Below are 12,924 nucleotides of genomic sequence, written 5' to 3'. Positions count from 1 at the left end.
CAGAGTCCCGTCTGGACTAACCGAGGGCAGCATGGGGGAAGGAAGAAAGGAGCAATGGCCGCTGTGCACATGGTTCCTCTATTGCAGTGATTCCCAAAGTGGGCGCTACCGCCCCCTGGTGGGCGCTGCAGCGATCCAGGGGGGGCGGTGATGGCCACAGGTGCATTTGGGGGCTATGAGTAACTGCTATTAAAATTTTAAAAAAATTAATTTCCAGGGGCTAAGTAATATTTTTTCTGGAAAGGGGCGGTAGGCCAAATAAGTTTGGGAACCACTGCTCTATTGGCTGACGGGGTGTTTTCAGAATAGCAGACATGGTTGAAGCTTTCCATTCATATGATTCCTGTGCCCACACGCTGTGGGCTAATACATAGCCAGAGGCTTACTCCAGACTTGGCCAGAAATCTGAAATAAGACTCATTCCTGTTCCTTTTCCCAAGTGTGAGTGACGCTGGCATCTCAAATACACAGAAGTGAGAGCCCAGGGGCCCAGGCACAAGCATCAGCAGAGGCATCAGGACAACATGGTGGGCGGCAGCAACCAAAGCAGGTCCACCCCAAACCCGACATCATCTTCAGCAATAACTGATGATATTTACTGAATAATTTACAAGCCCCTCTTGGCATGGGGCAGGATGTAAACAAATAAACAACATGAACAATGGATGCAACTGCTAGCAAATGGGAATCCTGGAAGAGAGAACACAGCACGAGTCACTGTCAGAAAAGTCGGCTAGCACCACGCCCGTCCACCATGACAGAGCATCCTCACCAGAACAGCTGCATGTGCCCTGACCGGGAGTCGGACCAGGACCTCTTGGCTCATGGGTTGACGCTCAACCACTGAGCCACACCAGCCAGGGGTGAAGCAACTTTTAAAAATACAATCTGGAAGGTGATTTTGCTTTAAAAATATTTTTTATTGATTTCAGAGATGAAAGGAGAGGGAGAGAGAAATAGAGACATCAATGATGAGAGAGAATCATGGATCGGCTGCCTCCTGCATGCCCCACTCTGGGGATCGAGCCCACAATCTGGCCATGTGCCCTGACCGGGAATCGAGCTGTGACCTCCTGATTCGTAGGTCAATGCTTAACCACTGAGCCATGCCAGCCAGGCTGATTTTGCTTTTAAAAAGTAGTTTCATTATACGTCTAATGATACATTATTTTCAGAATATAAATTACTACAGAATGTAAGTCTCAAAACCTGGGCAAGGCAGAACATGCACACAGAATGCACAGTCAGGGGCAGCACCCTTATTCATTAAAAACCACCAAACATACATTTACGAAGACATCACCGAGCACCCTGTGATGGGTTAAAACTTGCCATTCATTTAGCTTTCAGAGCAGCCCCTGAGGTCAGGACTATGAACATCCTTTTATTGATGGGGAAATTGAGGCTTATGGTGTTTACGTAACTCACCCAAGGTTACAAAGCTCGGAGAAGCAGACTATGAATCCAGCCTGAGCTCAGGGCCACTTCCATAACCTCTGCATTATCACAGCTTTTTAAGAAGTTCAGAAATGCTGGCCACCCCAAAGTGCCTTCCCGAACCTCCTACTGTGAAAGGCAGCGAGGGTGAGGATGCGAAAACACACTTGCCCTCCCTCACCACTGCTGAGGGCTAGCTTTTACATGTTTCTATATATAGGCTTACTGCTTTTAAAAAGCAGCGGAGAACCATGATTCTCGGGCTACCTACAGGGCAGCAGGAAGAAGGACATTTCTCTTCCCACCCAACAGACTTCTGTTTTCGTCTGCCTGAAGATCTCTGAAAGCAGCCACTCCACAGACAATACGACACCTCCCATCCCAGCGGCCAGAACTGATTGGGGCGGGGGAGGGGGGGGGTGAAGACATACGCATCATTAGATTCTCTTGGGATTTTAAAATAGGGCTGGACTGTCAGGGTCAACGGCTTCCATGGACCATCTGTAGAGAAACTTGCAGGAACAGAAGTGAGGAGGGCAATGAACCAGGGTAATGGGGTGGGGGGGAGTGGGGAGGAAAGGAGGTTAATTCCTGGCAGCTCACCTCTCACTGCCCTGATTCCTGGCCCTGCTTAGGGGTCACTGAGTGGCCACTGCCATGGGCTTACAATGAACCCCTTTTCCTGATGCAGCTTGAGAGCTTTGGTCTTGTTTTGTTTTGCACTCCGCAGTCCGGGGCTTGGTCCAGTGCTCTGACCCAAGTAGGGCTTTCTAGCCTCACGCCCCACCCTGGCATTGCAAGCGGTGCAGCCACATTCTTCCTGCTATTTACGTTTCCGTGTTGTAACAGTAGCTTTCATTTAGTGCCAGGTTGCACCAGACACTTCATCACAAGTGTTTCTCACGTGTCCAACATTAATGGACCACTTAGCTGGGCTTTGCAGACAAAGAGACCCCCCCCCCATTGTAGACAAATTTTAACCAGCAGTCCAAGCATGTGTGGGATTGGGAGCATATAAAGCTGGTTGCTCAATGAATGGTGGTGGGACAACTGGATACCCAATAGGAAGCATTCCACCACACAGACCACACAGAAAAGATCCAATGGATTAAATAATTAGTTGTAAAAAACTAAAAAGAAGAAATAATCGGGGGAGGCAGGATGGGGGGAGGGGTGTGAAGACACTGTATATCCTAAAGTGAGAAAGGCCCTCCCAGGCAGGACTCTAAATTCAGAAATGATCACGTAAAAATATTTTGTGCCAAAATTTCTTAAACTGCTACTGAAGACATGATAACAAACGGCAAACGACAGAGGTGAAGAAAGGCAGGACTCTAAATTCAGAAATGATCACGTAAAAAGATTTTGTGACAAAAATTTCTTAAACTGCTACTGAAAAGACATGATAACAAACGGCAAATGACAGACGTGAAGAAAATATTTGCAATATGCATAACAAAGAACTGATTTCTCTTTGCAAGTTTCCAGGGCACCACTGACTCAGCTCAGCGCAGGGTGAAATGCAGAAGGCCTTTCTCCCACCTGCCCTCAGCTCGAACCTCTGCCCCAAGGAACCCTGGAACCCCCTCTTCCTGACGTCTCCATATGTACACATATGTGTACACTCAGAGACACACTTCCCCTGGCCCAGAGACCTTTCTACACACCTACACGCAGGTCCACCTCGGTTCTTCATCGGCCGTTAGAGACCACGGGTTCCACCACCATATAATCAGCCCTTCTCCAACGGAGAGACAGTTAAGTTGTGTCCAGCGTTTCACTATTATAAATGTGAACAGCAACATCTTGTACACTTATCTTTGTGCAGACCTGCCATAATATTGTTGAATGGAAGGAAGGTTACAAACTCATATTTCATATTGTCCTACCGTGGTTTCAAAAACAGCTACACACAAGTCCTGGCCTATGTGGCTCAGTGGGCTGGGCGTGGTCTCATGCACCAAAAAGTCGCTGGTTGATTCAGGGTCAGGCAGCAGTTCTCAACCTGTGGGTTGCAACCCCTTTGGGGGTCGAACGACCCTTTCACAGGGGTCGCCTTAGACCATCGGAAAACACATATATAATTACATATTGTTTTTGTGATTAATCACTATGCTTTAATTATGTTCAATTTGTAACAATGAAATTGGGGGTCACCACAACATGAGGAATTGTATTAAGGGTCGCGGCATTAGGAAGGTTGAGAACCACTGGGGTCAGGACTCATGCCGGGGTTGCAGGCTGGATCGCCGATAGAGGGTGTGTGGGAGGCAGCCAATCCATGTTTCTCTCTCTCCCTTTTTCCCTCTCCCTCTCTCTAAAATACAAAAAAAATAAAATAAAATACAAAAACAAAACAAAAAACCCCAGCTACACACATATGTACAGAGAAAACAAATTAGAACAAACATATCAAAATTATTACTAGTGGATAAAACTTGTTAATTGGACTGAGTAACATGTTTCCTTTAGACTTTTCTGGGGTTTATAATTTTTCTACAGGAACACTGGACTTTAATCATCGAAAACGTAAGTTATTTTTGTTTGTTTTTTAAAATATATTTTTATTGATTTCAGAGAGGAAAGGAGAGGGAGAGAGAGATGACCAGCTAGGGCAACATAAGTTTTGGCATGAGTAACAAATTCTGAGTGGTGGTAGAAGGCCTCACTCTTGGTTTATAAGCATGATTTCTATCATTCAGACACCTTTCCCCACCTCACTGCTGGGTTCTCAGCCGTGTTCAGAGGGTGAGGTTGCTGAGCAAACAGCTCTGGGTGGGAGCAGGGTCCTGTGTCCATGTACACGTGTCATAGAAGGTGAACACTGAGGGGCTGGGGGCGTCTCTCAGGAAGTCAGAGCAGGACGCAGGCCCCGCTGCTCCATCATGGGGGACGAGGAGGCGCGGTTTGTGAGTAGAGTCAGGGGTCAAAGCTGTGCGTCCAGAAGGGACCAGACTGAAGGGCCAGGGGTTGGCCTGCGGTTGACCGCAGGGAACTGAAGCTGTGGACAGCAACGCCGTGGACAAGTGGAGACTACTGTGTCTTAGCCACTATGCACAAGAAAGCAAAGGGTCCCTCCCGGGTCAATGTGGCTGGGGAAGGCGACTGCAATTTCTAAACAATGACACTACTCCCTGCACTTTGCTTACAGTCAGATCCCAACAGCGCGTGACTCAAACCATGAAGATCATGAAGAGCAGAGCAATCAGGCAGGCAGTCTGTCACTGACAACACGACAGGTCCAAGCTCCTTACCCACCAGCTCTGGGCTGCACCTCGGGCAACTCACTCCATCTTCCTCTCTCCATGTCCTCACCTGTGAAGTGGAGCTGGAACATGCTCACTCGAGGTTTCTTTGACTCTAAAATCTGATCCTTTATACTTAAACTAGAGGCTCGATGCATGAATTTGTGCACCAGTGGGATCCCTTGGCTTGGCCTGCAGGATAGGGCTGAAACCGGCTCTCCAACATCCCCCAAGGAGTCCTGGATTGCGAGAGGGTGAAGGTCAGGCCGAGGGACCCCACCAGTGCACGATCGGGGTGGGGAGGGACGTGGGAAGGCTCCAGAGCGTGTTCGGCCTGTCTTGCTCAGTCCCAATCAGCCAGACCGCAGCAGCAAGCTAACTTACTGGTTGGAGCATCTGCCCCCTGGTGGTCAGTGCATGTCATAGCGAGTGGTTGAGCAGCCTTAGCATATCATTAGCATATTATGCTTTGATTGGTTGGACAGACAACCGGATGACCAGTCACTTAGCATATTAGGCTTTTATTATATAGGATTTGATTTGTCCCTTGACAAGTCCTTTCATGCCAGTGACACTCAACTTCCCAGTGCTTACCAATTTCTACCGCAGCAGGCAGCCGTGAGCCTGGTGCCCCAAACTGAAGTGTAAGGAGAGTGTGAATGCTATTTCATGTCCAATTTTTGGGTCTGGAGTAAAATGAACATTTCAGTGACAGAGAAACTGAGTTCTCACACAATCACCTCCGGACAAGCGTGTGGCGGTCATGCAGCACCAGGAGCTCCTGGGAGAGGGAGCGCCACTATGACGGGAAAATGCTCCACATCTGTGATAAGTACCATCAGGTTTGGGGACCAGGCAGGAATTAACATTTTAGAAAGCCAACAACTCGTGACTATTGTTCAACTTTATCATCAGAACTTGCAAGGGCCCGAGTCTGGGCAGCTCTTACTGATTAGCAAAAGCAGGATTAATTGGGGTCAGACTCCTCCGAGGTGAAAATACGAGAGGCATACAACAAGAAGAGACAAAAATCAGAAGGAAAGACTGGGTTACTTGACTAACGTCAGACAGCAGAGAGCTCAGGTTCCAGGCAGCAGCCACGGTTCAAGCAGACACAGAAAACCCGGTTCAGGTTCACAAGCTGCGCCCGATCACCAATGCGGGTGACGAGTGTCACGTGGGCGCCAAGCACAGATGTGCGGGAGGCACAGGGTCGGGCTGGGAAGCAGGTGAACAGAGCGAAGAGGAAGGCACCGGGGCCGCCCAGATGCTGCTTGCAGAGCTCTGTGGACCCAAACGCATCAGAAAAGACTGAGAAGGGTGTTCCACAGCACACGGAGCTTCCGAGGAAACGGCCTCGGGAAAAGATCTCTGACACGCGGACCGCGAAGGGCTCCTTCTCATAACCATAGCCAGCACGTGCTCTCTGCACCTGCCTTCTGAACGTTCTTTTCTGAGCAAGAATCCAAATGGCAGAACCTAGTCAATGTTTATTTCTATAAACATGAATTCTTGTTCCTTCTAGGAGCATGTGATGCTGCCCAATAGTAAACGGTCTCAGCCCTTTAAGGATCTCAGAAGCGGGTGGAGACGGTGAAGCAGAGCAGGGTTACCGCAGGCATGTAAGTGCCCTGGTGGGGGTTTAACAACGTCACCGAGAACTTGGTGGTCAATTTCCAGGAGCATCATCTGCCTTAAAAAAAAAACCCGGCAGGCTCTGGCATGATGACAGGAGAAAATGTCTTAGCAGGAATACTTGAAGGATACTCTTGTTTCATCCCCAATGAACAAATTTCATAGAAAGTGAGAAATGCGTGGTGATGCTGACCACTGCGCGTGCGCGAAGCAGCACACAGTGTTTCCATGCAGAAATAACAAGTTTCAAAGCCTGGAAACCTACCCCTAAAAAGGCAGTGCAGGAAGTCCCCAGAGGGGCGGCCGCTTGAAAAATGGCACTTCTACCCTTTATTTAAAAGTTATTATCTATATATATAAAAGCCTAAGCGACCGTTACTACCAGACGACCGAACAACCAGTCGACTGGTCACTACGATGCGCACTGACCACCAGGGGGAAGACACTCAATGCAGGAGCTGCCTCTGGTGGTCATTGCACTCCCACAGCGGGAGCACCACTTAGCGAGCTTACCGAATGGCAGCTGCAGCAGGCACAGTGGGGCTGGGATGAGTGGAGCAGCACGAGCTCCTCCCCAGCCACCTGCACTTGGCGCACTATTACATCCCTCAGGGGATGTCAGACTGCCAGTTTCAGCACGATCCCCACAGGCAGACATCCCCCAAGGGGTCCCAGATTGCGAGAGGGCACAGGTGAGGCTGAGGAACCCCACTGGTGCACGAATCCGTGCACCGGGCCTTTAGTTCATGTCATATTTAACAGGAAGACAGCTAGGCTCTATGCTTCATAAAAATGAACATGGATACAGTTTTCACGGTTTCCATTCTTATGAAAAGTCACAGATGACAAGGCTGATCACATTCTAAGTGACACCTGTCTGGTTGGCTGATCACCTCAACGGTATTGACAGCTGTACCACAAACATTTCTGCTCCGTATCTTCCTGAAAATGCCTGCAACACAGCACAGCACATGGACAGAACAGGCAAAAGAGTGAAAATGTGGTCACAGGGGGGCAAGACTATACAATGTTGTAACCAGAGCACTAACCCTAATAGAACCCCTACCAAAGCACTTACATTATAAACCCTAATAAATAAATATTATCCTAGCACTGTTGCAAAGCCATATTAAATCCAAATTAATGTTTTTAAAAGATAGTTAAATTAGGTCTTTACATAAAAAATTTTTAAAAAGATGACACAGGCTGAAGGAAGGGATTGGGGAGGACTCAGGCTGCTAAGGAATGGAGATGAGAGCAACATGCACAAAGTCTCGGAGGACGTCCCCTGCCGGCTTCTCCCAGCCAAGCACTGCCAGGAAAAAGCACCTGGCAAGGAGCAAAAGCAAGAATGGACGCCATGAATGGCGGCCCATTCCTCCACACCTAGGCGTGTTCAACCGTGTTATTCCTTTCATGGTCAGCTCCAGCTACTTGGGGTAAGAAACATTAACACACTGGGGAAAATGCCCTTCAACTTCCGCTGTCTACTGACATCATTCCTCCTTGTGTCAATCACGTGTGATTTAATTAGCATTTGCAGTGTGTTCAAACATATTCTGTGGCAAATCAGTCTGTACTGTTATCCCTAATTATTACTTTAAAGAACTTTATGTTCCAAGTTAGGTAAGTCAAAGTGTGCTACGTTACGGGAGCTAAAGACAGGTCCGGAGATGCCCTTCGGGACAGCGTGAAGCCCAGCTGCCCCGCCCACACGCCAGCAGTTCTGCCAGCACTGGGTCACTCAGTGGGTTAACCTTAAACCACCTGCAGTGCCACGACAGTTCCCAGCGCCACTCCAGCACCATAACAGGGTTTCCCTGAACGAGAAGAGCACTGAAAGCTACTTAGTAGCATTAGTCAACATTAGGACTGGAGTGCATGCAAAAGGGTTTCCACTTCCTGGCTAAAGGGACCCAGGAAACAGGCAATCAGAAAGCCCTCCAGCTGAAGCCATTATAAGTAGTCTATGAATCTCGCCTTTGCACTCATTCTAATTGTCTCTTTTACTCATATATTTACCTCCAAAAGATGTCATGGCATTTGATGATGTCTCAGGTTGTCAAGGTAACCAAAATCACCGCAAAATTAATTTTCATCACTATTTCTTTGACAGATGTTTTTCCACTCTCAAATCGCCTTCTTTTCAACACAAAATATTCTATGGGGGACTGGTTAAATGCATTGTAACGTGCCTGTGTAATGAAATACTACAGTCATAAAAGAGCATTATACATCTGCCTGGGCTGATATATGTAAGATGTACAGAGCATACATGTGAACAGTATGTGTCCATATGTTTGTCAAAAGGGAGAGGGTGTACACACGCACACGCACACACACACACACACATGCACACACGCATGCACACACACGCACACACACATGCACACACGCACACGCACACACACACGCACACACACGCACACATGCATGCACGGCAAACTGAGTGTCCTAAGTACTGGTTGAGGGTGGCTGCTTTTGGGAAAGGGGACCTGGGATCTACAGAGTTGGGAAAAGTTTACATTTTTAACTTGCACTGTTAAAACAAGGTACCATGTTTGTGTGTTTGTTTCTCATTTGAAAAATAATTTAAGAGGTAGTGAAGATTTTAATTCCTGCTACATGGAGCTAAGTCCACATTCTTAGTTAAGCCTCTGAGTGTCCTTCAAGTCATCCATTCACTTGCTGGCTGAACATTTTCCCTAGAAATGACCCTTCTCTCTCTCTCCCCTGACTCAGAAAACAGGATGAAAAACTGAATTTAGAAACAAGGTCAACAGTTTTCACTAATACGTTTTTAGATATGTTTTTTTTAATGTATTTCTTAATCTAGGAACCCTGTCTTCTATTATTTCCTCCCACACCGTGAACCTTAGCTCTTGCACATTATGGGGTGACAACTCCACCCTTACACAGAGTTAGTGCACCCCTAACGTTCACCACACTGAGGGGAGCTCCCACAGAATCATTAGCTACACTGTGTGTGTGGGTCAGGGAGGAGGGACTCTATCTGGCAATGGCAGCTGTTAATACAGTTACAGTAGAAATAAAAATGTCACCAATGAGAGCTATTCAACCAATTCCAACCTTCCCAGGGCTGGATAAATATCGTGAGCCTACTGTGTGCACAGACTTAGAGATAAAATGATGAACAAGACAAACAAGGTCCTTGTTTCCTCCCATAGGCGTATGTCCCAGCAAGCAAATACACAAGAATGTCAGCAAGTGACAATGCTCTGAAGAAGAGCACACTGGGTCATAGGGTAAAACCCAGGGAAGTGGGTGGCAGGGAGGGTATTTCTAGCTAGCAATCTGCTGTAGACCCTATAGGATTCATCACTGACAGAAGCTCTCTATCTGAGGACAGAGTAAAATAAACTAAGACTAGATGGAGAACTGCATGCGAATCAGCTGCCAGCAAAGATGCCCATCAACTCGTGTGTGTTTTTTATTCTTGGCAAATCGTATGAAAAAGTACATGTTGGTCTACTTCTGCAAATGGTGCAGTATCTAGGCCAGTGATGGCGAACCTTTTGAGCTCGGCGTGTCAGCATTTTGAAAAACCCTAACTTAACTCTGGTGCCGTGTCACATATAGAAATTTTTTTATATTTGCAACCATAGTAAAACAAACACTTATATTTTTGATATTTATTTTACATATTTAAATGCCATTTAACAAAGAAAAATCAACCAAAAAAATGAGTTTGCGTGTCACCTCTGACATGCGTGTCACCTCTGACACGCGTGTCATAGGTTCGCCATCACTGATCTAGACTAACCTTCCCACAGATAACTATCAATTCCGAACAAAGCAGAAAACAAATGGCTATCTGCAGTCACTGGAGAAGGAGGAAAAGAAGGCGGGAATGTGGGAAGTTCAACACTTAAAACAGTGGTTCTCAACCTTCCTAAAGCCGCGACACTTTAATACAGTTCCTCATGTTGTGGTGACCCCCAACCATAAAATTATTTTCGTTGCTACTTCATAACTGTAATTTTGCTACTGTTATGAATCATAATGTAAATATCTGATATGCAGGATGTATTTAGGCGACCCCTGTGAAAGGGTCGTTCCACCCCCAAAGGGGTCGTGACCCACAGGTTGAGAACCGCTGACTTAAAAGAAGGAAATGAAATGGTGAGTTTCTCATTTCACATTTTTGCCTAAGGGGAGTGGAGGGGCTGAAATCCACAGCATAAAGGGGCAGCTAACGTTGATAGAAATTGTCAGTGTTACTGTCTTGAGGAACAAGAGAACAGAGGTCAAGGCTACCCCAGTAGCTGAAAAGGTGAGGGAGCGATGAGAGTCACAGAAGGGTGGCCCTGAATCTGTATATAAACTCTGTCCAAATTTCTGTCCAACTCCTGAACTATACATGCACTGGCCGACTCTAAAGAGCCCAGCTAAGATAAAATAAACTGAATAGAAGTTTCAGCTAACGAAAGACAGTTTTGAGTTTGAATTCAGTCAAGACTGCCTACAAAAACAAAAAGTAACCTACTTTATGGAAGAATAAAACAGCACACAGTTTCCTTAATGTGTCATTCATGACATCAAGAATATAAATCAAAATTACTGGGCATAGAAACAGGAAAACATGATTTGACTCAAGAGAAAAGTTAAACAATTGAGGTCAATCAAGAGATGAATGATGGAACTACATCAAAATATAAAGTCTCTGCACAGCAACAGAAACCATCAACAAAATGAAAAGGGAGCCCACTGTATGGAAGAACATATCTGCCAATGATACATTTGATAAGGGGTTCATATCCAAAATATACAAGGAACTCATACAACCTAACAAAAGGAAGACAATTAAATTAAAAAACTGGCAAAGGACCTAAAAAACACTTCTCCACAATGGACATACAGATGGCCAAGAGACATGAAAAAATGCTCAAAATCACTAATCATCAGAAATATGCAAATTAAAATGACAATGAGATATCACCTCCCATCTGTCAGAATGGCTAACATCAACAAAATCTACAAATGACAGCTGCTGGTGAGTATGTGGAGAAAAGAGAACCCTAGTACACTGCTGGTGGGAATGCAGACTGGTGCAGCCATTATGGAAAACAGTATGGAGTTTCCTCAAAAAATTAAATATGAAACTCCTAAGAAACCCACCAATCAGAAAAAATATAAGCACGCCTATGTTCACAGCAGTGCAATTTACAATAGCTAAGATCTGGAAACAGCCCAAGTGCCCATCAGTAGATGAGTGGATAAACAAGCTGTGGTACATTTATATCATGGAATACTATGCAGCAGTAAAAAGAAGGATCTCTGACCCTTTGAGACAGCATGGAGTGACCTGGAGAGTATCATGCTAAGTGAAATAGGCCAATCAGAGAAAGACAAGTATCACATGACCTCACTCATATGTGGAATCTAAAGAACAAAATAAACTGATGAATAAAATAGATCCAGGAACATAGAAGCATGGAACAAACTATGGAATCTCAGAGGGAAGGTGGATGGGAAGAGATTAACCAAAAAATTCATATGCATACATGTATAACCCACGGACACAGATAATAGTGTGGTGAAGGCCTGGGGTGGGGCAGAGGGGTGGGAGGAGGGCGGGTATGGACTAGAAGTGGTCAATGGGGGAAAAAAGGGGACATCTGTAATACTTTCAACAATAAAGATAAATTTAAAAAAATAGATGAATTAGATGCTGGAATTAGCAAATAAGGATTTTAAGCAGCTATTATAGCCATGTGTAAATATATAAAGGAAAGATGCTTTTAATAAACAAACACACAGCAAATCTCAACAGAAACTTCTGAAGATACCATAGGTCTGAAGAGTGGTGAGAACCTGTGATAGTGTGATTTATAATAAAAGTATATATAAATTTGGTCTTCATCCTAAATACCTTATAATTTTCTAAGTGATGAGAGTGATTAAGGTGCCTTTTGTTATGTTAATTAGATATATTTTGGACCCCACCTAAGGATGGTGCTGGTTGCTAGTGGAACCAAACATGTGAAAGGTGGGTTGGGACTGGGGAGGGGAGCAGGGTTGAAGTTTGAATCAATTGCTAATGATGAGGACGGCAGAGGAATGGCAGCATGAAAGGTTCCCCTGGCCTCTCCTCTTGAAGTTACAACAACTTATACAGCAACTAGAAGCCCGGTGCATGAAATTTGTGCACGTGTGTGTGTGTGTGTGTGTGTGTGTCTGTCTCCTAGCCCAACCTGCACCCTCTCCAATCTGGGACCCCTCCAGGGATGTCCAACTGCCTGTTTAGGCCCAATCCCACCAGGAAGTCGGACATCCCTCTCACAATCCAGGACTGCTGGCACCCAACCACTCGCCTGCCTGCCTTCCTGCCTGATTGCCCCTAACCGCTCTGCCTGCCAGCCTGATCACCCCCTAACCACTCCCCTACCAGCCTGATCAATGCCTAACTGCTCCCCTGCAGGCCCAATTGCCCCTAACTGCCCTCCCCTGCTGACCTGGTCACCCCAACTGCCCTCCCCTGCAGGCCTGGTCGCCCCCAACTACCCTCCCCTGCAGGCCTGATTGCCCCTAACTTCCCTCCCCTGCAGGCATGGTCCCCCAACTGCCCTCCCCTGCAGGCCTGGTC

Source organism: Myotis brandtii, unplaced genomic scaffold (assembly GCF_000412655.1).
Source record: "Myotis brandtii unplaced genomic scaffold, ASM41265v1 scaffold461, whole genome shotgun sequence".
Lineage (NCBI taxonomy): Eukaryota > Metazoa > Chordata > Mammalia > Chiroptera > Vespertilionidae > Myotis > Myotis brandtii.
This window is presented reverse-complemented; position numbering follows the sequence as displayed.